Below are 14,171 nucleotides of genomic sequence, written 5' to 3' on the forward strand. Positions count from 1 at the left end.
CTCCTCTATTTATAGAGTTCCCTGGTGGGCTTTCATGGACTTGGGTTGGTGTGGTCCATGGACCATACCCATGGGCTCAATCACATGTATTTAGGTCATATTTAATTTTGGTCTAAATTAAGCTTATTTTTTGGCCCAATTGAATTTTAGGCCAAGTAAATAATATTTAATTGAACCAAAATAATAAATTTGACCCAATTGCCATAATAAAGACACGTGACATCGTTAGAATTGTCCAATTTGTCTTTAAATTTAATTTGAGACACATGACAATTTTTAGTTAATCCCAAATACTATTATTTTAATAAATGATGTGGCAATTTGCGATTGGTTCCAAAATTTCTTATTCAACAGTGTGTTATACAAATATAATTCTATAACTGTTACACATGGATCTAATGGGTCCTATGCAAACTAAGAGCCTTGTAGGGAAAAAGTATGTGTTTGTAGTTGTGGATGATTTCTTTCACTTTACTTGGGTAAGATTCCTCAAAGGAAAATCAGATACTGTCAAAGTATGCATCTGTTTATGATTAAGTCTTCGGCATGAACAAGGGAAGAATATTGTTTAAATTAAGAGTGATCATGGAAAAGAATTCAAAAATGAAGAATTAAATAATTTCTGTGAAGCAGAAGGGATTCATCATGAATACTCAGCATCGTTTATACCACAGCAAAATGGAGTAGTAGAGAGGAAAAATAGAACCTCACAAGAGATAGCTCGAGTCATGAATCGTGCCAAGTCTCTACCTCTATAGTTTTGGGCTGAAGCCGTGAATACTGCTTGTCGAAAGACTTATGACCAATACGGAGCAAAAAGAAGAAACCGTCGGGGGATCGCTTTTTGCCCCAGAACGAGAAAACTGAGTCCGGGGCATTCTCGCTCGCATTTTCTTGGGACGACCATTGGAATTTCTCGAGCTTAGTCCATTTCCTTCGCTGCAAGTGCATTTCCAGCGGTTTCTGACATTGGACTAGCGTTCGCCATTCGTTGGAAGCATTGGCCATCTTTTGGACCGTTTTGGGTCGCACCATAATTCTCCCTCTAACGAGCTCGCTTCCCGACCTATACCTCCAGAAAACGTGTCAAGGAGCATGCCAGGAGTGTGGGTTGAAGTCCTCGAAGTACGAGCCCCAAAGATCGAAAGACTTATAACCAATACGGAGCAAAGGCAAGAAACTGTAGGGGGACCGCTTTTTGTCCCAGGATGAGAAAACTGAGTCTGGAGCATTCTCGCTCGCGTTTTCTTAGCACCAGCACCGGAAGTTCTCGAGCTCATCCTGTTTTCTTCGCTGCAAGTGCATTTCCAGTGGTTTCTGACACCGGACGAGCGTTCGTCACTTGTTGGAATCATTGGCCATCTTTTCGACCGTTTTGCGTCACACCACAGTTCTCCCTCCAACAAGCTTGCTTCCCGACCTATACCTCCAGAAAATGTGTTAGAAAGCATGCCAGTAGTAAGGGTTGAAGTCCTCGAAGTACGAGCCCCGAAGATCGAAAGACTTATAACCAATACGGGGCAAAGACAAGAAACTGTAGGGGGACCGCTTTTTGCCCCAGGACGAGAAAACTGAGTCTGAGGCGTTCTCGCTCCGTTTTTTTAGGACAAGCACCGGAAGTCCTCGAGCTCAGCCCGTTTCCTTCGCTGCAAGTGTATTTCTAGAGGTTTCTGACACCGGACGAGCGTTCGTCACTTGTTGGAATCATTGGCCATCTTTTCGACCGTTTTGGGTCACACCACAATTCTCACTCCAACAAGCTCGCTTCCCGACCTATACCTCTTAAAAATGTGTTAGGGAGCATGCCAGGAGTGTGGGTTGAAGTCCTCGGAGTACGAGCCAAGAAGATCGAAAGACTTATGACCAATACGGAGCAAAGGGAAGAAACCGTCGAGGGACCGCTTTTTGCTCCAAGACGAGAAAAATGAGTCCGGGGAATTCTCGCTCGAGTTTTCCTGGGACGAGCACCAGAAGTCCATGAGCTCAGCTCGTTTCTTTCACTGCAAATGCATTTCCAATGGTTTTTGACACCGGACGAGCGTTCGCGACTTGTCGGAAGCATTGGCCATCTTTTGGATTGTTTTGGATCGTTTTGGATCGCACCACAGTTCTCCCTACAACGAGCTCGCTTCCCGACCTATACCTTCGAAAAACGTCTTAGGGAGCATGTCAGGAGTGTGGGTTGAAGTCCTCGGAGTACGAACCCCAAAGATCGAAAGACTTATGACCAATATGGAGCAAAGGGAGGAAACAGTTGGGGGACTGCTTTTTGCTCCAGGATGAGAAAATTGAGTCCGGGGCATTCTCGATCGGGTTTTCTTGGAACGAGCACCGGAGGTTCTCGAGCTCAGTCTGTTTTCTTCGCTGCAAGTGCATTTCAAGTGGTTTCTGACACCGGACGAGCGTTAGCGACTCGTTGGAAGCATTGGCCATCTTTTGGACAATTTTGGGTCGCACCACAGTTCTCCCTCGAACGAGCTCGCTTCCCAGCCTATACCTCCGAAAAACGTGTCAGGGAGCATGCCAGGAGTGTGGGTTGAAGTCCTCGAAGTACGAGCCCCGAAGATCGAAAGACTTATAACCAATACAGAGCAAAGACAAGAAACTGTAGGGGGACCGCTTTTTGCCCCAAGACGAGAAAACTGAGTCCGATGCGTTCTCGCTCCGTTTTCTTAGGACAAGCATCGGAAGTCCTCGAGCTCAGCCCATTTCCTTCGCTGCAAGTGTATTTCTAAAGGTTTCTGACACCGGACGAGCGTTCGTCACTTGTTACAATCATTGGTCATCTTTTGGACCGTTTTGGGTCACACCACAGTTCTCCCTCTAACGAGCTCGCTTCCCGACCCATACATCTGAAAAACGTGTCAGAGAGCATGCCAGGAGTGTGGGTTGAAGTCCTCGGAGTACGAGCCCCAAAGATCGAAAGACTTATGACCAATACGGAGCAAAGGGAAGAAACCCTAGGACGAGAAAACTGAGTCCGGGGCATTCTCGCTCGCGTTTTCTTGGGACGAGCATCGAAAGACCTCGAGGTCAGCCCATTGCCTTCGCTGCAAGTGCATTTTTAGTGGTTACTGACACTGGACGAGCGATCGCCACTCGTTTGAAGCATTTGCCATCTTTTGGACCGTTTTGGGTTGCACCATAGTTCTTCCTCTAACGAGCTTGCTTCCCGACCTATACCTCCAAAAAACGTGTTAGGGAGCATGCCAGGAGTGTGGGTTAAAGTCCTCAGAGTACGAGCCCCGAAGATCGAAAGACTTATGACCAATATGGAGCAAAGGGAAGAAACCGTCGGAGGACCGCTATTTGCCATAGGACGAGAAAACTGAGTTCGTGGCATTCTCACTTGGGTTTTCTTGGGACGAGCACCAGAAGTCCTCGAGCTCAGCTTGTTTCCTTCGCTGCAAGTGTATTTCCAGTGGTTTCTTACACCGACGAGCGTTCACCAGTCGTTGGAAGCATTGGCCATCTTTTGGATCGTTTGGGGTCGCACCATAGTTCTCCCTCCAATGAGCTCGCTTCCCGACCTATACCACCGTAAAACGTGTTAAGGGAGCATGCCAGGAGTGTGGGTTGAAGTCCTCGAAGTACGAGCCCCAAAGATCGAAAGACTTATGACCAATACGGAGCAAAAGGAAGAAATCGTCGGGAGATAGCTTTTTGCCACACGACGAGAAAACTCTGTCCGGGGCATTCTCGCGCGCATTTTCCTGAAATGAGCACCAGAATTCCTTGAGCTTAGCCCGTTTCCTTCGCTGCAAGTGCATTTCCAGTGGTTTCTGACACCGGACGAGCGTTCGCCACTCGTTGGAAGCATTGGCCATCTTTTGAACCGTTTTGGGTCGCACCATAGTTCTCCATCCAACGAGCTCACTTCCCGACCTATACCTCCAGAAAATGAGTCAGGGAGCATGCCAAGAGTGTGGTTGAAGTCCTCGGAGTAGGAGCCCCGAAGATCGAAAGACTTATGACCAATACGGAGCAAAAGGAAGATACCGTTCGGGGATCGCTTTTTGTCCCAGGATGAGAAAACTGAGTCTGGAGCATTCTTGCTCGCGTTTTCTTGGGACGAGAACCGGAATTCCTCGAGCTCATCCCATTTTATTCGCTGCAAGTGCATTTCCAGTGGTTTCTGATACCGAACGAGCGTTCGGCACTCATTGGAATCATTGTTCATCTTTTGGACCGTTTTGGGTTGTACCACAGTTCTCCCTCCAATGAGCTCGCTTTTCGACCTATACCTTTGGGAAACATGTTAGGGAGCATGCCAATAGTGTGGGTTGAAGTCCTCGGAGTATGAGCCCTGAAGATCGAAAGACGTATTACCAATACGGAGCGAAGGGATGAAACCGTCGGGGGTGTGCTTTTTGCCCCAGGACGAGGAAACTGAGTCCGGGGCATTCTCGCTCACGTTTTCATGGGACGAGCACCGGATGTCCTTGAGCTCAGCTCACTTCCTTCGTTGAAAGTGCATTTCCAGTGGTTTCTGACATCGGACGAGCGTTCGCTACTCGTTGGAAGCATTGGCCATCTTTTGGACCGTTTTGAGTACGAGCTCTGAAGATCGAAAGACTTATGACCAATACGGAGCAAAGGGAAGAAACCGTCAAGGGACCGCTTTTTGGTCCCTCAAACCGTCAAGGGACCGTATTGGTCATAAGTCTATCGATCTTCGGGGCTCGTACTCTGAGGACTTCAACCCACACTCCTGGCATGCTCCTTCACATGTTTTCTGGAGGTATAGGTTGGGAAGCGAGCTCGTTGGAGGGAGAACAGTGGTGCGACCCAAAAGGGTCCAAAAGATGGTCAATGCTTCCACCGAGTGGCGAACGCTCGTCCGGAGTCAGAAACCACTGGAAATGAACTTCCAACGAAAGAAACGTGCTGAGCTCGAGGACTTCCGGTGCTCGTCCGAAGAAAATGCGAGCGAGAATGCTCCGGACTTATTTTTCTCGTCCTGGGCGAAAAGCGGTCGCCCGACGATTTCTTCCCTTTGCTCCGTATTGGTCATAAGTCTTTCGATCTTTGGGGCTCGTACTTCGAGGACTTCAACCCACACTCCTGGCATGCTCCCTGAAACGTTTTCGTGAGGTATATGTTGGGAAGTGATCTCGTTGGAGGCAGAACAGAGGTGCGACCCAAAACGGTCCAAAAGATGGCTAATGCTTCCAAAGAGTGGCGAACACTCGTCCGGTGTCAGAAACCCCTGGAAATGCACTTGCAGTGAAGAAAACGGGCTGATCTTGACGACTTCCGGTGCTCGTCCAAAGAAAACGCGAGCGAGGATGCCCCGAACTCAGTTTTCTCATCATGGAGTAAAAAGCGATCCCCCGATGGTTTCTTCCCTTTGCTCCGTATTGGTCATAAGTCTTTCGATCTTTGGGGCTCGTACTCTGAGGACTTCAACCCACACTCTTGGCATGCTCTCTAACACGTTTTCCATAGGTATAGGTTGGGAAGGAGCTCGTTGGAGGGAGAACTGTGGTGCGACCGAAAATGGTCCAAAAGATGGACAATGTTTCCAACGAGTGGCGAACGCTCGTTCGGTGTTAGAAACCACTAGAAATGCACTTGGAGCGAAGGAAACGGGCTGAGCTCGAGGACCTTCGGTGCTCGTCCCAAGAAAACATGAGCGAAAATGCCTCGGACTTAGTTTTCTCGTCCTGGGACAAAAAGCGGTCTCCCGACTGTTTCTTCTCTTTTCTCCATATTGGTCCTTAGTCTTTCGATCTTTAGGGCTCATACTCTGAGGACTTCAACCCACACTTCTGGCATGCTCCCTGATACGTTTTCTGGAGGTCTAGGTCGGGAAGCGAGCTCGTTGAAGGGAGAACTGTGGTGCGACCAAAAACGGTCCAAAAGATGGCCAATGCTTCCAACGAGTGGCTAACGCTCGTCCGGTGTCAGAAACCACTGAAAATACACTTGCAGCAAAGGAAACGGGCTGAGCTTGAGGACTTTTGGTGCTTGTCCCAAGAAAACGCGAGCGAGAATGCCCCAGACTCAGTTTTCTCGTCCTTGGCCAAAAAGCGGTCCCCCCGACGGTTTCTTTCCTTTGCTCCGTATTTGTCATAAGTCTTTTGATCTTCGGGGCTCGTACTCCGAGGACTTTAACCCACACTCCTGGCATGCTCCCTAATACGTTTTCTGGAGGTATAGGTTGGGAAGTGAGCTCGTTGGTGGGAGAACAAAGGTACGACCCAACACGGTCCAAAAGATGGCCAATTCTTCCAACGAGTGCCTAATGCTCGTCCGGTTTCATAAACCACTGGAAATACACTTGCAGCGTAGTAAACGGGCTGAGCACGAGGACTTTTGCTGCTCATCCCAAGAAAACGCGAGTGAGAATGCCCCGAACTCAGTTTTCTCATCTTGAGATAAAAAGTGATCCCCCGACGGTTTCTTCACTTTGCACCGTATTGGTCATAAGTCTTTCGATCTTTGGGGCTCGTACTCTGAGGACTTCAACTCACACTCCTGGTATGCTTCCTGACACGTTTTCCAGAGGTACAGATCAGGAAGCGAGCTCTTGGTGGGAGATTTATGGTGCGACACAAAACGGTCCAAAAGATGGCCAATGATTCCAACAAGTGTCGAACACTCGTCCGGTGTCAAAAACCTCTAGAAATAGACTTGCAGCGAAGGAAATGGTTGAGCTCGAGGACTTCCGATGCTTGTCCTAAGAAAACGGAGCAAGAACGCCTCGGACTCAGTTTTCTCGTCATGGGGAAAAAAGCGGTCCCCCTACAGTTTCTTGCCTTTGCTCCGTATTGGTTATAAGTCTTTCGATCTTCGGGGCTCGTACTCTGAGGACTTCAACCCACACTCCTGACATGCTCCCTGACACATTTTTTGGAAGTATAGGTTGGGAAGTGAGCTCGGTGGATGGAGAACAGTGGTGCGATCCAAAACGGTCTAAAAGATTGTCAATGCTTCCAACGAGTGTCGAACGCTCGTCCGATGTCAAAAACCACTGGAAATGCACTTACAGAAAATGAAACGAGCTGAGCTCAAGGACCTCTAGTGCTCGTCCCAAGGAAATGCGAGCAAGAATGCCTCAGACTATGTTTTCTCGTCCTGGGGCAAAAAGCGGTCCCCCGACTGTTTCTTCCGTTTGCTCCATATTCGTCATAAGTCTTTCGATCTTCGGGGCTGTACTCCTAGGACATCAACCCAAACTCCTGGCATACTCCCTATTATGTTTTCCAGAGGTATAGGTCGGGAAGCGAGCTCGTTGGAGGGAGAAATGTGGTGAGATCCAAAACGTTCCAAAAGATGGCCAATGCTTCCAACGAGTGGCGAACGCTCGTCCAGTGTCAGAAACCACTAAAAATGCACTTGCAGGGAAGGAAACAGGCTGAGCTTGAGGACTTCTGATGCTCGACCGAAGAAAACGTGAGCAAGAATTCCCCGAACTACGTTTTCTCATCCTGAGGTAAAAAGTGATCCCCCTGACAATTTCTTCCCTTTGCTCCGTATTAGTCATAAGTCTTTTGATCTTCGGGGCTGTACTCCGAGGACATCAACCCACACTCCAGGCATACTCCCTATTATGTTTTCCAGAGGTATAGGTCGGGAAGCGAGCTCGTTGGAGGGAGAAATGTGGTGCGATCCAAAACGGTCCAAAAGATGGTCAATGCTTCCAACGAGTGGCGAACGCTCGTCCGGTGTCAGAAACCACTGGAAATGCACTTGCAGCGAAGAAAACAGGCTGATCTCAAGGACCTATGGTGCTTGTCCCAAGAAAACGCGAGCGAGAATGCCCCAGACTCAGTTTTCTCGTCCAGGGGCAAAAAGCGGTCCCTCGACGGTTTCTTTCCTTTGGTCCGTATTGGTCATAAGTCTTTCGATCTTCGCGGCTCATACTCTGAGGAATTCAACCCACACTCCATGCATGCTCCCTGACACGTTTTTCAGAGGTATAGGTCGGGAAGCGAGCTCATTGGAGGGAGAACTGTGGTGCGACCCAAAACGGTCCAAAAGATGGCCAATGCTTCCAATGAGTGGCGAACGCTCGTCTTGTGTCAGAAACCACAGGAAATGCACTTGCAGCAAAGGAAACGGGCAGCGCTCGAGGACTTCCGGTGCTCGTCCCACGAAAACGGGAGCGCGAATGCATCAGACTCTGTTTTCTCGTCCTTGGCCAAAAAGCGGTCCCCCCGACGGTTTCTTCCCTTTGCTACGTAATTGTCATAAGTCTTTCGATCTTCGAGGTTCGTACTCCAAGGTCTTCAACCCACACTCCTGACATGCTCCCTTTCACGTTTTCCTGAGGTATAGGTTGGCAAGCGAGCTCGTTGGAGGGAGAACTGTGGTGCCACCGAAAACGGTCCAAAAGATGGCCAATGTTTCCAACGAGTGGCGAACGCTTGTCAGGTGTCAGAAACCACAGGAAATGCATTTGCATTGAAGGAAACGGACTGAGCTCGAGGACCTCCGGTACTCGTCCCATGAAAACGCAAGCGAGAATGCTCCAGATTCAGTTTTCTCGTCCTAGAGCAAAAAGCTGTCTCCCGACGGTTTCTTCTCTTGGCTCCGTATTGGTCATAAGTCTTTCAATCTTTGGGGCTCGTGCTCCGAGGACTTCAACCCACACTCTTGGCATGCTCTCTGACACATTTTTCAGAGGTATAGGTTGGAAAGCGAGCTCGTTGGAGGGAGAACTTTTGTGCGACCCAAAACGGTCCAAAAGATGGCCAATACTTCCAACGAGTGGCGAAAGCTCGTCCGGTGTCAAAAACTACTGGAAATGCACTTGGAGCGATGGAAATAGACTGAGCTCGAGCACTTCCAGTGCTCGTCACAAGAAAACGCAAGCGAGAATGCCCCGGACTCAGTTTTCTCGTCCTGGGCAAAAAGCGGTCCCCTGACGGTTTCTTACTTTTGCTCCGTATTGGTCATAAGTCTTTCGCTCTTCGGGGCTCGTACTCCAAGGAATTTAATCCACACTCCTGGCATGCTCATTGACACGTTTTTTGAAGGTATAGGTCGGGAAGCGAGCTCATTGAAGGGAGAACTGTGGTGCGACCCAAAACGGTCCAAAAGGTGGCCAATGCTTCCAACGAGTGGTGAACGCTCTCCCGACGTCAGAAACCACTGGAAATGCACTTGCAGTGAAGGAAACAGGCCGAGCTCGAGGATTTTCGGTGCTCATCCCAGGAAACCGCGAGCGAAAATGCTCCGGACTCAATTTTCTCGTCCTGGGATAAAAAGTGGTCCTCCGACGGTTTCTTCCCTTTGCTCAGTATTGGTCATAAGTCTTTCGCTCTTCGGGGCTCGTACACCGAGGACTTCAACCCAAACTCCTGGCATGCTCCCCGACACATTTTTAAAAGGTATAGGTCGGGAAGCGAGCTCGTTGGAGGGAGAACTGTGGTGCGACCCAAAACTGTCCAAAAGATGGCCCATGCTTCCAACGAGTGGTGAACGCTCGTCCGGTGTCAGAAACCACTGGAAATGCACTTGCAGTGAAGGAAACGGGCTGAGCTCGAGGACTTCCGATGCTCGTCCCATGAAAATATGAGTGAAAATGCCCCAGACTCAGTTTTCTCGTCTTGGGGTAAAAAGCGGTTCCCGAATGGTTTCTTCCCTTTGCTCAGTATTGGTTATAAGTCTTTCGATCCTCGGGGTTCGTACTCCGAGGACTTCAACCCACACTCCTGGCATTCTTCCTGACACGATTTCTAGAGGTATAGGTCGAGAAGCGAGCTCATTGGATGGAGAAATGTGGTGCGACCCAAAACGGTCCGAAAGATGACCAATGCTTCCAACAAGTGGCAAACGCTCGTTCGATGTCAAAAACCACTAGAAATGCACTTGCTGCGAAGGAAACGGGATACAATCGAGGACTTCTGGTGCTCATCCCAAGGAAAGGCGAGCGAGAATGCCTCGGACTCAACGACTTCTGGTTCTCATCGCAAGAAAACGCGAGCTAGAATGATCTTGACTCAGTTTTCTCATCCTGAGGCAAAAAGCGGTCCCTCGACGGTTTCTTCCGTTTGCTCCATATTGGTCATAAGTCTTTCGATCTTCGGGGCTCGCACTCTGAGGACTTCAACCCACACTCCTGGCATCATGCTCCCTGACATGTTTTCCGGAGGTATAGGTCAGGAAGCGAGCTCGTTCGAGGGAGAACTGTTGTGCGATCCAAAACAGTCCAAAAGATGGTCAATGCTTTCAACGAGTGGTGAACGCTCGTTCGGTGTCAGAAACCACTGGAAATGCACTTGCAGTGAAGAAAACAGGTTGCGCTTGAGGACGTTTAGTTCTCGTCCCAAGAAAATGCGAGCGACAATGCCCCAGACTCAGTTTTCTCGTCCTAGCGCAAAAAGCGATCCACCAACGGTTTGTTCCCTCTGTTCCGTATTGGTCATAAGTCTTTCGATCCTCGAGGCTCGTACTCCGAGGACTTTAACCCACACTCCTGGCATACTGTCTAACATATTTTCCGAAGGTATAGGTCGGGAAGCGAGCTCGTTGAGGGGAGAACTGTGGTACGACCCAAAACGGTTCAAAAGATGATCAATGCTTCCAACGAGTGGCGAACGCTCGTCCGGTGTCAGAAACCATTGGAAATACACTTGCAGCGAAGGAAACAGGATGAGCTCGAGGACTTCCAATGCTAGTCCCAAAAAAATGCGAGCGAGAATGCCCCGAACTCAATTTTCTGGTCTTGGGGCAAAAAGCGGACCTGCGAGGGTTTCTTCCCTTTTCTCCATATTCGTCCTAAGTTTTTGGATCTTCGGGGCTTGTACTCTGAGGACTTCAACCCAGACTCCTGGCATGCTCCCTGACACATTTTTTGGAGGTATAGGTCGGATAGCGAGCTTGTTGGAGGGAGAAATGTGGTGCGATCCAAGACGTTCCAAAAGATGGCCAATACTTCCAACGAGTGGTGAACACTCGTCTGGCGTCAGAAACTACTGGAAATGCACTTGCAGCGAAGGAAACAGGCTGAGCTCGAGGACTTCCATTTCTCGTCCAAAGAAAATGCGAGCGAGAATGCCTCGAACTCAGTTTTCTCGTCCTAGGACAAAAAGCGGTCCACCGACGGTTTCTTCCCTCTGCTCCGTATTGGTCATAAGTCTTTCGATCCTCGGAGCTCGTACTCCAAGGACCTCAACCCACACTCCTGGCATACTCCCTGATACGTTTTCCGGAGGTATAGTTCGGGAAGCAAGCTCGTTGGACGGAGAACTGTGGTGCGACCGAAAATGGTCCAAAAGATGGCCAATGCTTCCAACGAGTGGAGAACGCTCGTCCAGTGTCAGAAACCACTAGAAATGCACTTGTCGCGAAGGAAACGAGCTGAGCTCAAAGACTTCCGGTGCTCGTCTCAAGAAAATGCGAGCGAGATTGCTCTGGACTCAGTTTTCTCGTTCTGAGGCAAAAAGCGATCCCTCGACGATTTTTTCCCTTTGCTCCGTATTGGTCATAAGTTTTTCAATATTCGGGGCTCGTACTCCGAGGATTTCAACCCACACTCCTCGCATGCTCCCTGACAGGTTTTTTAGAGGTATCGGTCGGGAAGCGACTCGTTAGAGGGAAAACTGTGGTGCGATCCAAAACGGTCAAAAAGATGGCCAATGCTTCCAACGAGTGGAAAACGCTCGTCCAGTGTCAAAAACCACTGGAAATGCAGTTGCAGCGAAGAAAACAGGCTGAGCTCGAGGACTTCCAGTTCTCGTCCCAAGAAAACGCAAGCGAGAATGCCCCAGACTAAATGTTCTCATCCTGGTGCAAAAAGCGGTCCCCCGACGGTTTCTTCCCGTTGCTCCGAATTGGTCATAAGTCTTTTGATCCTCGAGGCTTGTACTCCGTGGACTTCAACCCACACTTCTAGCATGCTCCCTGACACATTTTCCGGAGGTATCGGTCGGAAAGCGAACTCGTTGGAGGGAGAACTGTGGTGCAACCCAAAACGGTTCAAAAGATGGCCAATGCTTCCAACGAGTGGCGAACGCTCGTCCCATGTCAGAAACCACTGGAAATGCACTTGCAGTGAAAGAAACGAACTGAACTTGAGGACTTCTGGTGCTCGTCCCAAGAAAATAACAGCGAGAATGCCCCGGACTCAATTTTCTCGGTTTGGAGAAAAAACCGGACCCGCGATGGTTTCTTCCCTTTGCTCTGTATTGGTCATAAGTCTTTCGATCCTCGGGGCTTGTACTCCGAGGACTTTAACCCACACTCTTGGCATGCTCCCTGAAACGTTTTTCGGAGGTATAGGTCGGGAAGCTAGCTCGTTGGGAGGAGAACTGTGGTGCGACCCAAAACGGTCCAAAAGATGGTCAGTGCTTCCAACGAGTTGCGAACGCTTGTCCGGTGTCAGAAACCACTGGAAATAAACTTGTAGCGAAGGAAACAGGCTGAGCTTGAGGACTTCCAGTGCTCGTCCCAAGAAAACACGAGCGAGAATGCCTCGAACTCAGTTTTCTCGTCCTGGGGCAAAAAGTGGTTCCCCGATGGTTTCTTCTCTTTGCTCCGTATTGGTCATAAGTCTTTCGATTTTTGGAGCTCGTACTCTGAGGACTTCAACCCACACTCCTGGCATGCTTCCTGATACGTTTTTGGGAGGTATAGGTCGGGAAGCGAACTCGTTGGAGGGAGAAATGTGGTGCGATCCAAAACGGTTCAAAAGATGGCCAATGCTTCCAACGAGTGGCGAATGCTCGTCTGGCATCAAAAACTACTGGAAATGCACTTGTAGCGAAGAAAATGGGCTGAGCTCGAGGACTTCCGGTGCTAGTCCCAAGAAAACGCGAGCGAGAATGCCTCTGACTCAGTTTTCTCGTCCTAGGGCAAAAAGCGATCCCCCGACGGTTTCTTCCCTTTGCTCCGTATTGGTCATAAGTCTTTTGATCCTTGGAGCTCGTACTCCAAGGACTTAAACCCACACTCTTGGCATACTGCCTGACACATTTTCCAGAGGTATAGGTTGAAAAGCGAGCTCGTTGGAGGGAGAACTGTGGTGCGACCCAAAACGATCCAAAAGATGGCCAATGCTTCCAACAAGTGGCCAACGCTCGTTCGGTGTCATAAACCATTGGAAGTGCACTTGCAGCAAAAGAAACAGGCTGAGCTCGAGGGCTTCCAGTTCTCGTCTAAAGAAAACGTGAGCAAGAATGCCCCAGACTCAGTTTCTCATCCTAGGGCAAAAAGCAGTCCCCCGACGGTTTCTTCCTTTTGCTCCGTATTGGTCATAAGTCTTTCGATCCTCGGAGCTCGTACTCCGAACACTTCAACCCACATTTCTGGCATGCTCTCTGACACATTTTCCAGAGGTATAGTCGGGAAGGGAGCTGGTTGGAGGGAGAACTATGGTGCGACCCAGAACAATCCAAAAGATGGCCAATGCTTCTAACGAGTTGCGAACGCTCGTCCGATGTCAGAAACCGCAGAAAATACACTTGCAACGAAGGAAACAGGCTAAGCTCGAGGACTTCAAGTGCTCGTCCCAAGAAAACGCGAGCGATAATGTCCCGGACTCAGTTTTCTCATCCTGGGGTAAAAAGCGGTCCCCGACGGTTTCTTCCCTTTGCTCCTTATGGGTCATAAGTCTTTCGATCTTCGAGGCTCGTACTCCGAGGTCTTCAATCCACACTCCTGGCATGCTCCCTAACACGTTTTCTGGAGTTATAGGTCGGAAAGCGAGCTCGTTAGAGGGAGAACTGTGGTGCGATCCAAAACGATCCAGAAGATGGTCAATGCTGCCAATGAGTGGCCAACACTTGTCCGGTGTCAGAAACCACTGGAAATGCACTTGCAACGAGGGAAACAGGCTGAGCTTGAGGAATTTCGGTGCTCATCCAAAGAAAACAAAGCGAGAATGCCCCGAACACAGTTTTCTCGACCTGAGGCAAAAAGCTGTCTCCCGCCGGTTTCTTCCCTCTTCTCCGTTTTGGTCATAAGTCTTTCGATCCTCAGGGCTCGTACTCCGAGGACTTCAACCCACACTCCTAACATGCTCTCAGACACGTTTTTCAGAGGTATAGGTCAAAAAGCGAGCTCGTTGGAGGGAAAACTGTGGTGCGACCCAAAACGATCCAAAAGATGGACCATGCTTCCAACGAGTTCTCCCTCCAACGAGCTCGCTTTCCGACCTATACCTCTGGAAAACATGTCTGGGAGCATGCCAGGAGTGTGGGTTGAATTCTTCGGAGTACGAG

This window comes from Cucumis melo, chromosome 2, assembly GCF_025177605.1.
Source record: "Cucumis melo cultivar AY chromosome 2, USDA_Cmelo_AY_1.0, whole genome shotgun sequence".
Taxonomy (NCBI): Eukaryota; Viridiplantae; Streptophyta; class Magnoliopsida; order Cucurbitales; family Cucurbitaceae; genus Cucumis; species Cucumis melo.